The sequence below is a fragment of the Scyliorhinus torazame genome, chromosome 4 (assembly GCF_047496885.1).
Source record: "Scyliorhinus torazame isolate Kashiwa2021f chromosome 4, sScyTor2.1, whole genome shotgun sequence".
In the NCBI taxonomy this organism is placed as follows: Eukaryota; Metazoa; Chordata; class Chondrichthyes; order Carcharhiniformes; family Scyliorhinidae; genus Scyliorhinus; species Scyliorhinus torazame.
Window position 1 is genome coordinate 77,144,849 of NC_092710.1, and position 16,115 is coordinate 77,160,963.

Here is a 16,115-nt window from a genome sequence, read left to right on the forward strand (position 1 = left end):
TCCTCCAGTCCCTACAACCCTCTCTATCTCTGTAACCTCCTCCAGTCCCTACAACCCTCTCTATCTCTGTAACCTCCTCCAGTCCCTACAACCCTCCCTATCTCTGTAATCTCCTCCAGCCCCTGTGACCCTCCCTATCTTTGTAACCGCTGCTGTTCCCCTGTTGTGATCTTCTCTCCCTCTGTCGTTAATATAAACTCCATATCCTTAAATCTGTCTCATCCCGGCCCAGTAACTTACTGATTTCAGTAAAGTCAGCCTATCAAATACCTGGCTGTCAGTGTTTACGTCGTACAATACCAGGTTCGGGAATTGAACCGTGCTGCTGACCTGCTTAGGTCTGCTTTCAAAGCCAGCTGTTTAGCCCTGTGCTAAACATCAGAACACCAGGAGGCGTGTCGGGTTAAATCTGTAAACATTGAATTTAATCTAAACCACCCTGAATACAAGCTTGATCAATTAATTAATTAAAAGCTAAACAGTAAACCTCATTAAAAAGGAAACTTAATGAAATACATAACGTAATATTTCTTATTTTACGCATTCACCTCTGAACAAAGAGGCAGATTATATCAGTAAACATTTTGAATTAGTCTGTGTACAACCACATCTCAATGAGGAAATTGGGTTGGACACTGAAGTTGAGTTTGAATGTCCAATCGGGAGGGAGCACAAGGTTCAGGGTGAGAGGTCAATGATGATGGTGACGCCAGCACAGGGGAGGGAGCTGACTGGTGGACAGCTCGGCAACATTTTCTTTCAGCTGTTCAGATTGTTTCTGTTCAGTTAGTTTGAGAATGTCAGTCGGGGAATATTTGTGTTGACATCTCGCTGCTGTCACCACCTGGTTTTCCACGCTGCTGATCTAGTGATCGGTGCTCCTTCATCCTCCCTGCTGATCTAGTGATCGGTGCTCCTTCATCCTCCCTGCTGATCTAGATAGAGATCGGTGCTCCTTCATCCTCCCTACTGATCTAGTGATCGGTGCTCCTTTATCCTCCCTGCTGATCTAGCGATCGGTGCTCCTTTATCTTCCCTGCTGATCTAGCGATCGGTGCTCTCCCCGCTCTTTAATCCTTCCGCTGATCTAGCGATCGGTGCTCTACCCGCTCTTTAATCCTTCCGCTGATCTAGCGATCGGTGCTCTCGCCGCTCTTTAATCTTTCCGCTGATCTAGTGATCGGTGCTCTCTGCAACATTTAGGAAACAGGGAAAATAGGAATTAGATAAGCTCGGAAAATGAAGAAGAAGCAATCTAGAATACTTAGAACCAAATTCCCCGACCGCATGGGGAGAGCAGTGACAGTGGCCATCTTGGACGGCCCCCTAACAAAGGGAAACCCCGGAGGGCAGGGGCGCATCCACCAGGTAAGTATGGTTAATCCCACAGGAGCGGGGGGTCAGAAATCCCCCACCAGGATAGTCACCTGGAACGTCAGGGGACTCAACGGCCCAGTGAAAAGATCCAGAGTCTTCACCCACCTAAGAAGACTGAAGGCCGACATAGTCTACCTGTAGGAGACACACCTGAGGGAGAAGGACAGATCACTGGCGAGGACGGGCTGGGTGGGACAGACGTACCATTCATCCTATGGGACGAGGGCAAGGGGAGTAGCCATATTGATTAGCAAGGGGATGAGGTTTACGGAAACCAAGACAGTTCCAGACCCAGGGGACGGTGTGTCAGGGTCAGCCGTGTCCTGGAAGGGGCAGCAGTGATGCTGGTAAATGTGTACGCTCCCAATGGGGACCACACTGACTTTAGAAAGAAAACCATGGGGGAAATGCCCGACATTGAGAGGCACCAACTGATTATGGGGGACGACATTAACTGCGTACAGGACCGCAGACCGACCTAGCCCCAGAACGGGGGAAAAGACAGGCCTGGCTAAGGAACTGGGAGCGTTTATGGAGCAGATGTGGGTGGTGGACCCGTGGAAGTTCCTGCACCCAGGAGAAAAGGAGTTCTCGTTGGAATTATAGGAGCGGAGTACTCCACGATAGTCATCTCCGACCACGCTCCACATTACATGGATGTGAGGTTGGAGACAGGCCGTGCTCAGCGCCCCACATGGAGGCTGGACGCGGACCTCCTGGCCAACAAAGCCTTCTGTCAAAAAACATTACAGGCCATAGGTGACTATGTGACTAACAAGCGAAACGGGGAAGTCTCACCCTCCACGTTGTGGGAGGCAGTGAAGGCTGTGATCAGGGGGGAGATTATAGCCCACAAGATATGTAGAGATAGGGAAGAGAGGGAGGCCGAGCAACAGCTGATCGACTCTATCCTGGAGGTGGACACAAAGTTCTCCGAGGCCCCGACCGCAGAGCTTCTGGCAGAGGAAAAATCTACAAATGGACTTTAACTTGCTGTCCACCAGGAACATCAACAAGTCTCACAAGACCAGGTTAAAGTCCAACAGGTTTGTTTGAATCACTAGTTTTCAGAGCACTGCTCCTTCCTCGGGTGAATAAAGAGGTATGTTCCAGAAACATATATATAGACAAAGTCAATGATGCAAGACGATACTTTGAATGCAGGTCTTTGCAGGTAATTAAGTCTTTATAGGTCCAGACGGTGCTACTGGAATGAGGGGTAACCCCAGGTTTAAGAGGTGCGAATTGTCTCAAGCCAGGACAGTTGGTAGCCTTCGCAAACCCAGGCCAGATGGTGGGGGATGAATATTGGGACATGAATCCAAGGTCCTGGTTGAGGCCGCACTCATGTGTGCGGAACTTGGCTATAAGTTTCTGCTCGGCGATTCTGCGTTGTCGTGCATCCTGAAGGCCACCTTGGAGAACGTTTACCCGGAGATCAGAGGCTGAATGCCCTTGACTGCTGAAGTGTTCCCCGAATGGAAGGGAACATTCCTGCCTGGTGATTGTCACGCGATGTCCGTTCATCCGTTGTCAGAGCATCTGCATGGTCTCGCCAATGTACCACGCTTCGGGACATCCTTTCCTGCAGCGTATGAGGTAGACAACGTTGGCCAAGTCGCACGAGATGTACCGCTTACCTGGTGGGTGGCGTTCTCACGTGTAATGGTGGTATCCATGTCGATGATCTGGCACGTCTTGCAGAGATTGCCATGGCAGGGTTGTGTGGTGTCGTGGTCGCTGTTCTGAAGGCTGGGTAGTTTGCTGCAAACAATGGTCTGTTTGAGGTTGCGCGGTTGTTTGAAGGCAAGTAGTGGGGATGGACTTGGTAAGATGTTCGACTTCATCAATGGCGTGTTGAAGGCTGCGAAGAAGATGTAGTTTCTCTGCTCCAGAGAAGTACTAGACGACGAAGGGTGCTCTGTCGGTTGTGTCCCGTGTTTGTCTTAGAACATAAGAACTAGGAGCAGGAGCAGGGCAACTGGCCCTTCGAGCCTGCTCCGCCATTCAATGAGATCATGGCTGATCTTTTGTGGACTCAGCTCCACTTTCCCGCCTGAACACCATTTCCCTTAATCCCTTTCTTCTTCAAAAAACTATCGATCTTTATCTTGAAAACATTTAATGAAGGAGCCTCAACTGCTTCACTGGGCAAGGAATTCCAGAGATTCACACCCGTTTAGGTGAAGAAATTCCTCCTAAACTCAGTCCTAAATCTACTTCCCCTTATTTTAAGGCTATGCTTAGTTCTGCTTTCACCCGCCAGTAGAGGCAACCACCCCCCCCACCCCGCCTCCCCCCCCCCCCCGCCCCCCCCGCATCTATCCTATCTATTCCCTTCGTAACTTTATATGTTTCTATAAGATCCCCCCGCATCCTTTTAAATTCCAACGTGTTTGCCTTCTGAGGAGGTTGGTGCGGTTTTTTGCTGTGGCGCATTGGAACTGCCAATAAGTCGAGCGCCAAATCCCGTCCGTACGAGGACATCTTTCAGCATCTGTAGATGTCTGTTACGTTCCTCCTCGGCTGAGCAGATCCTGTGTGTACGGAGGGCTTGTCCATAGGGGATGGCTTCTTTCATGTGTTTAGGGTGGAAGCTGGAGAAGTGGAGCATCATGGGGTTATCCGTGGGCTTGCGGTAAAGCAAAGTGCTGAGGTGACCGTCCTTGATGGAGATGAGTGTGTCCAAGAATGCAACTGATTTTGGAGAGTAGTCCATGGTGAGTTTGATGGTGGGATGGAACTTATTGATGTCATTGTGTAGTCGTTTCAGTGATTCTTCACCGTGAGTCCAAAGGAAAAAAATGTCATCGATGTATCTGATGTATAACCTCGGTTGAAGGCCCTGTGCAGTGAGGAGGTCCTGTTCAAACTTGTGCATGAAAATTGCCGTATTGAGGTGCGAATTTGGTCCCCATGGCTGTTCCATGTATCCAGGTGAACAAATTGTTGTTGAAGGTGAAGACTCTACACCAGCATTCCCCATGACGACGACATTGCTGCAACAGCCTCTACTCAACACCGACAACTGCCAATCTTCAGACGCAATTCTACAACTCATCCCTTCATCCTGGATCACAACATCTTCACCTTCGACAACAAGTTCTTCATCCAGACACACGGAACAGCCATGGGGACCAGATTTGCACCTCAGTACGCCAACATCTTCATGCACAAGTTCGAACAAGACCTCCTCACCGCAAAGGACCTTGAACAGCTGTTATATAGAACATACAGTGCAGAAGGAAGCCATTCGGCCCATCGAGTTTTCACCGACCCACATTAAGCCCTCACTTCCACCCTATCCCCGTAACCCAATAACCTCTCTGAACCTTTTTGGACACTAAGGGCAATTTATCATGACCAATCCACCTCCCCTGCACGTCTTTGGACTGTGGGAGGAAACCGGAGCACCTGTAGGAAACCCACGCAGACACGGGGCGAACGTGCAGGGGCGAATATACCAGATACATCGATGACCCCCACGGTGAAGAATCACTGAAACGACTACCCAATGACATCAATAAGTTCCATCCCACCATCAGACTCACCATGGACTACTCTCCAAAATCAGTTGCATTCTTGGACACACTCATCTCCATCAAGGACGGTCACCTCAGCACTTTGCTTTACCGCAAGCCCACGGATAACCCCACGATGCTCCACATCTCCAGCTTCCACCCTAAACACATTAAGGAAACCATCCCCTATGGACAAGCCCTCCGTATACAAAGGATCTGCTCAGACGAGGAGGAGCGTAACAGACACCTAAGACGTTGAAAGATGCCCTCGTACGAACGGGATATGGCGCTTGACTCATCGATCGACAGTTCCAAAGCGTCACAGCAAAAAACTGCACCGACCTCCTCAGAAGACAAACACGGGACACAACCGACGGAGTACACTTCGTCGTCCAGTACTTCCCCAGAGTGGAGAAACTACGACATCTTCTTCACAGCCTTCAACATGTCATCGTTGAAGACAAACATCTTGCCAAGGCCATCCCCACACCCCCATTACTTGCCTTCAAACAACCGCGCAACCTCAAACAGACCATTGTTTGCAGCAAACTACCCAGCCTTCAGAACAGCGACCACGACACCACACAGCCCTGCCATGGCAATCTCTGCAAGACGTGCCAGATCATCAACCATTACACATGAGAACACCACCCACCATACGCGGCACATACGCGTGCGCCTTGGCCAGCGTTGTCTACCTCATACGCTGCAGGAAAGGATGCCCCGAGGCGTGGTACATTGGCGAGACCATGCAGACGCTGCGACAACGGATGAACGGACATCGCGCGTCAATCGCCAGGCAGGAATGTTCCCTTCCTGTCGGAGAACAGTTCAGCAGTCAAGGGATCCAGCTTCTGATCTTCGGGTAAACGTTCTCCAAGGCGGCCTTCAGGATGCGCGACAACGCAGAATCGCCGAGCAGAAACTGATAGCCAAGTTCCGCACACATGAGTGCGGCCTCAACCGAGACCTTGGATTCATGTTGCATTATATTCACCCCCACCATCTGGTCTGGGCTTGCGAAGTCTACCAACTGTCCTGGCTTGAGACAATTCACATCTCTTTAACCTGGGCTTACCCCTCTCTCCTGTCGCACTGTCTGGACCTGTGAAGACTTAATTACCTGCAAATGCTCTCATTCAAAGTATCGTCTTGCATCATTGGCTTTGTCTATATATATGTTTCTGGAACATACCTGTTCATTCACCTGAGGAAGGAGCAGTGCTCCGAAAGCTAGTGATTTGAAACAAACCTGTTGGACTTTAACCTGGTGTTGTAAGACTTCTTACTGTGCTCACCCCAGTCCAACGCCGGCATCTCCACATCATCCACCAGGAAAGCAGTGTACCAACTCGGCCAGACCATGGGACAGTTTGCGAACATGGAGAAAATGCTACCCGCCTACTGGCTCACCAGCTGAGAAAGCAGGCAGCCACGAGGGAAATAGCGCAGGTACAGGATGGGAGAGGCAGACTGGTAACAGAACAAAAAGGTCTCAACATTTGAGACCTTCTACCGGGGACTGTACACCACCGAGCTCCCGACGGGGACGCGGGGATGAAACAGTTCCTCGACAGACTGGAACGACCAGTTGTGGGAGGACAGAAGGGGGGAGCTGGAAGCACCAATAGATCTCGGAGAAATCATGCAGGACATCAGCTCCATGCAGGCTGGGAAGGCACCGGGTCTGGACGGGTTCCTGGCGGACTTCTGTACAAAATTCGCACCGGACCTGGTCCCATATCCAAGGGACATGTCCGCGGACTCGCTGGCAAGGGGCACTCTGACCCCCACGCCAGCGCATGCCACAATCTCACTGATACCCAAAAAAGACAAAGACCCGATGGAATGTGGAGCATATAGACCCATTTTGCTGCTGAATGTGGATGCGAAAATACTTGCAAAGGTCCTGGTTAAAAGGCTGGAGAACTGTGTACCAAGGTGGATGCTGAAGACCAAACGGGCTTTGTCAAGGGTAGGCAGCTCACCACGAACATCAGACGCCAGGTACTGGAACAGTTTGGGCTCGGAGCTGGATTCGCCACCTGGGCGAGACTCCTGCACAACACTCCCACGGTGAGCGTTTCAACCAACACCACCAGCTCTGAATACTTCCAGGTACAGAGAGGCACAAGGCCGGGATGCCCACTGTTCGCAGGAGCAATCAAACCCCTGGCGACAGCCCTGCGCGAAGCAAAAAGAGGAGACAGAGAGCACAGAGCCTCACTCTGTGCAGATGACCTGCTCCTGTATGTCTCAAAGCCACAGGAAGGACTGAAAGCAATCATGCAGATCCTAAGAGATTCAGAATGTTCGCAGGTTACAAGCTCAACCTGGGAAAAGTGAGGCATTCCCAGAGAACCCAAATGGGGGAGGGGCAGAGCTGGAGGGACTCCCGTTTAAAATAGACCAGAACAGATTCCGATACCTGGGGATCCAGGTAGCCAGAGACTGGACACAGATCCACAAGTGGAACCTGACCCGCCTGGTGTAGGAAGTGAAAAAGGGCCTAGAGAGGTGGGGCTCACTCCCAGTCTCCCTGGTGGGGAGAGTGCAGACAAGATGAACGTGCTGCCGGGGGTCCTCTTCCTGTTTAGGTCTGTCCGAATCTTCATCCCCAAAGCCTTCTTCCAGAACGCCCTGACCAGAACCCGAATGAGCAGGTTCTTCCCGGAGGTGGAGGACAAATGTGAGCGGTGCCAGAGGGGCCCGGCCAACCACACCCACATGTCTGGGCTTGTCCCAAACTTGTTGGTTCTGGACAGCCTTCTCCGAGGCAATGTCCAAGGTTGTGGGGGTGAGGGTGAAGCCAAGCCCAATAGTGGCAATCTTCGGGGTATCGGAGCAGCCAGAGCTACACATGGGGAAGGGGGCCGACGCCCTCGCTTTCACTTCCCTAATCGCACGCCGGAGAATCCTGCTCGGCTGGCGATCGGCAGCACCACCCACAGCTGCGACTGGCTCGCTGACCTCTCGGAATTTCTCCACCCGGAGAAGATCGCCATCCGAGGGTGGGAGGCAGGGCCAGGGGTTTGATTGCTCCTGCAAACAGTGGGCATCCCTGCCTTGTGCCTCTCTGTGGCTGGAAGTATTCAGAGCTGGTGGTGTTGGTTCAAATGCTCACCTTGGGTGCGTTGTACAGGAGTCTCGCCCAGGTGGCGAATCCTGCTCCGAGCCCAAACTGTTCCAGTACCTTGAGGAGGTACTTCCATTCGACTCTGTCGAAGGCCTCACTGCATGGGGGCTGTTTGTTGGCCTGTTCCAAAAGCTGTTCGAGGCCAACAACAGCCAGTCGAGGGAGAACTGGAAGGATTGGAGAGGGAAAAAAAACAAAAGACAAAGAGGAACGCCAGGGACGCACAACCCCGGGGGCGGGGGGGGGACAGAGAGTCTGAGACGGACAAACAGGGACAACATGGGGGGAGGGGGGAGCAAGCGAACTAGACGGCAGCAATTTGTAAATCAAATAACATAGGACAAAAATCTATTTTATACACTGTCCAATAAATAAAAACAAACGTCAAAGTACATGTTGAAAATGCCAATAAAAAGATTCTATTTTAATGACCTGCTTCCGCTGGCCTGCGGGGTGGAATTCATTCACACCACCAGCAGGGGCCTGGAGCATCACGTTTGGGTTGGCACTGGGGCCAATCCCGAATTTGCCCCTTATTCCTGTACTCAAAACCCCTCGCTATCAAGGCCAACAGACCATTTGCCTTCTTTACTGCCTCTCTACCTGTGCGCTAACTTTCAGCGACTGATACACGAGGACACCAAGGTCTCGCTGAGTATCTCAATTTACACCCATTCAAATAGTAATCCGCCCAACACTCGTCCCTTCCCCCTGGCCCAACCCTCCCCCACCCCCACAGGAGAAGGCAGCGCACAGCCGCAGGGAGAGAGAGGAGACTGGAGGGGTCCGCCGGACCTGCAGACCCCCCCCCCCACAGTCACAGAATGGCGGGCACGGGACCTGGTCGCTGGTCCCGGAGAGGGCAGTCACCGAGGCAGGGGTCGGCATTGGTGAACCAAGTGAGCCCCCGCTGTGTGGCCTTGTCCCTATGGCACGTGTGTACCCGCCCCCACCCCACCCCCACCCCCCACACACTACCCCCACACCACCCTCACCACCCCCACCACACCACTCACCCGCCCCCACATTACCTCCACACCACCCCACACACACCCTACCACCACCTCCACTCCACACCACCCCCCGCCCCCACACCACACCACCCCCAGAACCCCCACCCCCACCACCTCCACACCACTCACCCGCCCCCACATTACCTCCGCCCCCCGCCCCCACACCACCTCCACACCACTCACATCCCCCACCCACACAACATCCCCACACGACTCCCCTCCCCCCACACCACCCACAACCCACACAACATCCCCACACGACTCCCCTCCCCCCCACACCACCCCCCCACGCCACCCCACTACACTCATGCACCCAAGTCCCACTTGGTGCCGGAATTGGAACCAAGCCCAAAAGTAACACAATTCCACTACTTCCCGCAATTGGACCTTTCGCCTTTCCCGTCTCGGCCTGTCGATCTGTTCAATCCACTGGTCGTCTTCGCTGCTGCCTGTGGAACTTGGCTTCCACTTCTTCCTTCCAAGCTCTGAGACGGGCGGCCGAGCGTTCCAGGACAGCCATGGCGACTGAAGGGCCTTGTCCTGTCTGCTGTCCTTTCCTCTTAGCAAACCAAGACTGCATTCGCTCAACCAAATGCTTCAGTCTCTGAGTGGAGAGAGTGTCTGCTGGTCTGAGCTCGCTCTCACCGCTGCTGCTCGGCAAGGGCAAGTAGGAAAGTCCAGTGTAATCGATGCTCCCCGTGTTCGACGAGGAATCCAGCTTCGTGATGTCCACGCCTTCTTGGAAACTTCCAAAGGCACCTTCAGGGGTAGTGTCCATTTTGGGTTCCTCACTGTTGCTAAGCAGGGATTCTTGGTCTTCCAGTCCCTCTGTGTGTTGGTCTGAGGCAACAGAGGAGGGCTCTCCGGCAGATCTGTCTGTCTCGCTGACGCTACCGCTCAGGCTAACTTCCTGTTGTTCAATCGGGTCCTCAACGTCATCGAGATCGGCAGCTGGAGTAGGGGATTCGGCCAGTGGTTCACTGCTCCCCATGTCCGACGAGGAGTCCTGGTTCGTGATGTCCATGTCTTCTCCTTGTTGGAAACTTCCAAAGGCACCATCAGGGGTAGTGTCCATTTTGGGTTCCTCGCTGTTGCTAAGCAGGGATTCTTGGTCTTCCAGTCCCTCTGCGTGTTGGTCTGAGGCAACAGAGGAGGGCTCACCGGCAGATCTGTCTGTCTCGCTGACGCTACCGCTTGGGCTATCTTCCTGCTGTTCAATCGGGTCCTCGACGTCATCGAGATCGGCAGCTGGAGTAGGGGATTCGACCAGTGGTTCAGCTGGTCTCTTCACCCACTCCAGCATCTTGCGACCTCTCACCCCTTCGCTGATCTCCACTCCCTGTGAAACTCCAAGATCCTGCTGGCCGTTCTGCACCATCGACATCAGGACCGCTCTCCTCCACAGCTGCTGACTTTTCACATCCGACAGCAGATTATGGAGACTCAGCTCCTCTTCATCTTCACCATCTGACTCTTCACTTCCAACTTCGATCTCCTCGCGTTCTTGTGATGACTGGGCAGACACGATGGCGACTGAGGTCTTTACATCGCTGTCACTTTCTGCCTGACCTCCACCTTGGACAAGTTCTTTACTCTCTGGCTTTTCCACTTCAGTGATCCTGGTTGTGATGAAAATGGAGGGAACCCCTCTGTGGATTCTCTCATTTGCCCAGCAATAAATGATCCACGTTGTGACGATCATGGCTCACACAGCGTTGACTCGCTGATATCGTTTTCCAAATGAGCAGTTGGCAGGTAGAAGCCCAAATCAATGGTAAACATTCTGTCAACAGCGAGTTAAAGTGGGGTGCTATGGAAACGGGTGATGCGGGATGATGTAAGCAAACAGGGCGGGTCCTGTGACAACACGGAACTCTGTCACAAGAGCATCATACCCCCCAGTGTGATGTCACAGGGACCCACAATTCCTCAATTTAGACACTCAAGTCAGGGGGCAGAATTCTCTGAGAGGCTAAGTGTAGACACCAGGGGCGAAATTCTCCCCCAACGGCGTGATGTCCGCCGACTGGCACCAATCAGACGGGCATCGTGCCGGCCCAAAGGTGCGGAATGCTCCGCATCTTTGGGGGCCGAGCCCCAACATTGAGGGGCTAGGCCGGCGCCGGAGGGATTTCCGCCCTGCCAGCTGGCGGAAATGGCGTTTGTTGCCCCGCCAGCTGGCGCGGAAATGCGGCGCATGCGCGGGAGCGTCAGCGGCCGCCGACAGTTTCCCGTGCATGCGCAGTGGGGAGAGTCTCTTCCGCCTCTGCCATGGTGGAGGCCGTGGCGGAGGCGGAAGGGAAAGAGTGCCCCCACGGCACAGGCCCGCCCGCGGATCGGTGGGCCCCGATCGCGAGCCAGGCCACCGTGGGGGCACCCCCCCGGGGTCAGATCGCCCCGCGCCCCCCCCCAGGACCCTGGAGCCTTCCCACGCCGCCTGGTCCCGCCGGTAAATACCAGCTTTGATTTACGCCTGGCGGGACAGGCAATTTCTGGGCGGGACTTCGGCCCATCCGGGCCGGAGAATTGAGCGGGGGGTCCCGCCAACCGGCGCGGCCCGATTTCCGCCCCCGCCCAATCTCCGGTACCGGAGACTTCGGCGGGGGTGGGGGCGGGATTCACGGCGGCCAACGGCCATTCTCCGACCCAGCGGGGGGGGTCGGAGAATGACGCCCCAGGACTGAATGGGGGTTGTTCCCTGGTGCTGATGGGGGTGTGACTGCCGGAGCCATTCACGACATGCCAATGTGCCAGCTCTCGCCCTACGTGGCACTGGTGCAATTCCAAAGCAGACCCCGGGATTCACGGACACAGCTCGAGCTTTTGCTGGATGCCACGGAGGAGAGGTGGGACACCCTGTACCCCCACCCCGGGGTGGGAAGGAGGCTGTCACCCACCAACGTCAACCGGGTCTGGGCAGAGGTGACAGGCCGTGAGCGCAGTGGGCCTCACCGCGAGGAACAGACAGCAGTGCCATCAGAAGCTGCACAACCTCCTCAGGGCGGTCTGGATGAATAACCCACTTCCGGCCCCTGGCATCATCATCATCCCACACACACCCAACCCCACACCCAGCACCACCGCCCTCCCACCCCCTGTTCCCCCCTCCCCTCCGAATGCAGACCCACCAGGCGGATCGGTTGGCAGCGCTTCTGATAGGAAGATGGGCAACATCCCAGGCCAGCTAGTGAGGGTCACCATCGCCCCACACATCCCAACGCCACATGCCAGCGGTCCGTGTGTTCTCCAACCTGCACCACAATCGCTGGGGGGGCAGACCGGAGGGGTCCCACCGGAGCTGCGGCTGTCACAGAGGCGGAGGTCAGCATGGGATAACAAATGCGTTGGTTGGGCACTTTAGTGAAGAGGCTCCTGGGGCCCTATCTGGTGTGCACGACACACATGCTGCGGGACATGAGGTGGAGGTAGGAACCCCCAAGGGGACTACAGAGGGCGGGCCCAGGGACTAGCTGCCATCCAGACGGGTCTCGAGCTCCAGGAAAGGGCGGTCCCATCAATGTTGGAGATGCGCAGAGCCAGTGACTCCATGAGGAGTGTCAGGAAACATCCAGCACCTACAAGAGCACTTGGGGGTGTCCAACCGCCTGGTGGAGCAGGAGGCAGTGCTGACAATGCATGGCACCCGGGCCAACACTACATGGGTGGCGACTGAGGTGGAGTCCTTGGGTGTGAGGGTGACGGCCATGGGTCATGATGTCCAAGGCCTGCGGTACGGTGTGCAGGCGGTGGCTGAGGCACTGGACAGGGCAGCCATGTTACAGGTGGCCATGTACCAGGGACACATGGACATTGCTGCAGCACCCCAGAGCTTGGCCCAGTCACAACGGCCATGGCTGCGGGCATGGAGAGCGCTGGCCTCACACTGGCTGATCTGAGCCAGTCAGGGAGGGACCTGGCACGGTTACCGAGTGACATAGCACAGTCCCAGAGAGACGTGGCACAGTCCCAGAGAGACGTGGCACAGTCCCTGTGCTCCATGGCCGTGAGCATTGAGACCTGATTGAGACGAGGAAGGGCCTCCAGGACTGGCAGCGCCAGGTGATGGCAGAGCCGCTGGAACTTGCTCTAGCCGTGCCCCATCCCAAGGAGTAGCCCGGGGGCGATCGGGCAGCCCGAGGGAGGAGGAGGAGGCGATGGGGCTGGTCCCCGTGCCTCTGATTGGGGATGTTCTGGAACACCGCAGCATCTATGAATCTCCCCCGCCCCCGGGCCCTTGGCCCATCCGGTGGGCAGGACAGGTGGCATTGCACCACCTGTGACACCCAGAAATCGGCCAGGCCCATCCAGGCCCGGTTGCTGTCGAGGACGGCCACCAAAGGGGGACCCAGGCCACAGGGTGGGATACACAGCAGGCCGACTCCACATCTGCTGCAATGGGCCCACCCAGACGGAGCATTGGGACAGGTAAGATTAGGAAGGTAGACACCTGTTAAGTTGGCAGGGGTGCTGCACATAGGATAGCGTCAGGGGCGAGAGCACATACATTGTCCAAAGCACTGTCACCAATAAACACCCGCTCTCTGACATCCCAAACTGCCTCGGTTCTCTATTCGCAGAGTGTGAGGGATGGGCTAGGCTGATGCAGAGACGGGGGGGGGGGGGGGGTGTGCTGCTGACATGGTGAGGGCCGGTGATGGGGGATGCGGGTGTTGGAGGACCAGGGCGCCCAGGACAGTCGGAGGTACCCCCTGGTAGATTTTCATCGTAACTTTCATAGAGTTTACAGTGCAGAAGGAGGCCATTCGGCCCATCGAGTCTGCACTGGCCCTTGGGAAGAGCAACCTACTTAAGGTCACACCTCTGCCCTATCCCCGTAACCCAGCAACCCCACCCAACATTTTTGGACTAAGGGCAATTTATCATGGCCAATCCACCTAACCTGCACATCTTTGGACTGTGGGAGGAAACCAGGGCACTCGGAGGAAACCCACGCAGACACGGGGAGAACGTGCAGACTCCGCACAGACAGTGATCCAGCGGGTAGTCAAACCTGGGACGCCGGCGCTGTGAAGCAATAGTGCTAACCACTGTGCGGCCATGTCGTCCTTGAAGGTGGCAGTGCACTGGGCCAGAGATATCGGGGCACCATGTAAGTGACCCATCACCGTTCACCACCCCCAAGGCCCCCCCCCGCCCCGGACCCCATCCCCACCCCCTCCTCCCCTGAAGTCTGGGGACCCGTGTGATGGAATGGCCAGCAGGCATGCTGGGATTGCCCGGGCAGAGAGTGGAATGTGATTCGGTTAGGATGGCATTCGCTGGAGTTCAGAATAATGAGGGGGGGGATCTCATAGAAACTTATAAAATTCCAACAGGACTGGACAGGGTCGATGCAGGAAGGATGTTCCCGATGGTGGGTGTGCCCTGAACCAGGGGCACAGTCTGAGGATACAGGGTCGACCATTTAGGACCGAGATGAGGAGACATTTCTTCACCCAGAGAGTGGTCGGCCTGTGGAACCCGTTACCACAGGAAGTAGTTCAGGCCAAACATTGTATGTTTTCCAGGAGCAGTTCGATACAGCACTTAGAGGGCAGCACTGTGACGCAGTGGTTAGCACTGCAGTGTCACGGCGCTGAGGACCCGGGTTCAATCCCAGCTCTGGGTCACTGTCCGTGTGGAGTTTGCACATTCTCCCCGTGCCTGCGTGGGACACACCCCCACAACCCAAAGATGTGCAGGTTCGGTGGATTGGCCACGCTGAATTGCCCCTCAATTGGAAAAAAATATTCGACATTTTTTTTTTAAAGAAAAAATATATCGCATTTCGGGCGAAGGAAAGCCAAGGATCCGGGGGGAAAGCGGGATTAGGCTATTGAGTTGGATGGTCAGCAGTGATCATAATGAATGGTGCAGCAGGTTCAAAGGGCCGAATGGCCTCCTCCTGCTCCTATTTTCTATGTGAGGCCGGGGCAGGAGTCAGACTTTGCCAAACGATGCGGAACACCAGATCTTTTTCAAAAACTGTTATGGGCGAGGTGTTTTCATACCCCAAAATGTATCATGGGAGTTCAACCAACCTCTCCCTTTAATGGACTTGTTGCTTTTCCTAGCACACGGCTTGCTCCCCAGGTGTGGGATTACAATTATGGACACATGGGTTTTTAAACACAAAACACTGTTTATTCCATGAACTCAACTTAACATCTGAAATAAACATTGGATCTCTTAACACCCCTTACTTCAAAGGTAACTCAGAAAATATTGCAACAGTAAATAATTCCTCAAAATGTTCCTTCAAACTTCCAAGAGACTTAACACCTTTAAACAGAATCACATCAGGTTAAAGGCTTTACTATTATGAGTTGAAATCACCCAAATGATCCAGAGATAGTCTTTCATGGCAGAGATCCAGCTCCCTGCAAACACCGACACTCCCCAAGCGCTTTTCAAACAAAACCTGCAAAACTAAACTGCAAAATGGCTGACCTGAGCTCAGCCCCACACATTCTCTGGCATCACTGTTTTCTTAAAGGTACATTGCTTAAACATCCATGTCTTAAAGGTACTCTCACATGACATAACAACAATTTTATTGAGGTATTTTAGGCAGATACAAAAAGTGACATTGTACAGTACAAAAAAAAAGTCGACACAAATTACAAATTAAACATTGTGCAAACCACTGCTCTGCTCACGCACGGACCTGCCTCAATATCCCCCTACTCTACTCTACTCTACCCTAGCCCCCCCTCCCCCCCGTGCCCCCCCTCGTGCCCCCACCCCCAACCCCCCTGCTGACGCTTACTCCTCTGTGAAGAAGTCAATAAATGGCTGCCACCTTCGGGCGAACCCTAATAGCGAACCTCTCAAGGTGAACTTGACTTTCTCTAGGCCAAGAAAGCTCGCCATGTCCGATAGCCATACCTCAGCCCTCGGGGGTTTTGAGTCCCTCCATACTAACAGTATTCGTCGCCGGGCTACCAGGGAAGCAAAGGCCAGAACATCGGCCTCCCTCTCTTTCTGGACTCCCGGGTCCTCCGAAATCCCAAAGATTACCACCTCAGGGCTCATGACCACCCCAGTTTTCAATACCCGGGACATGAC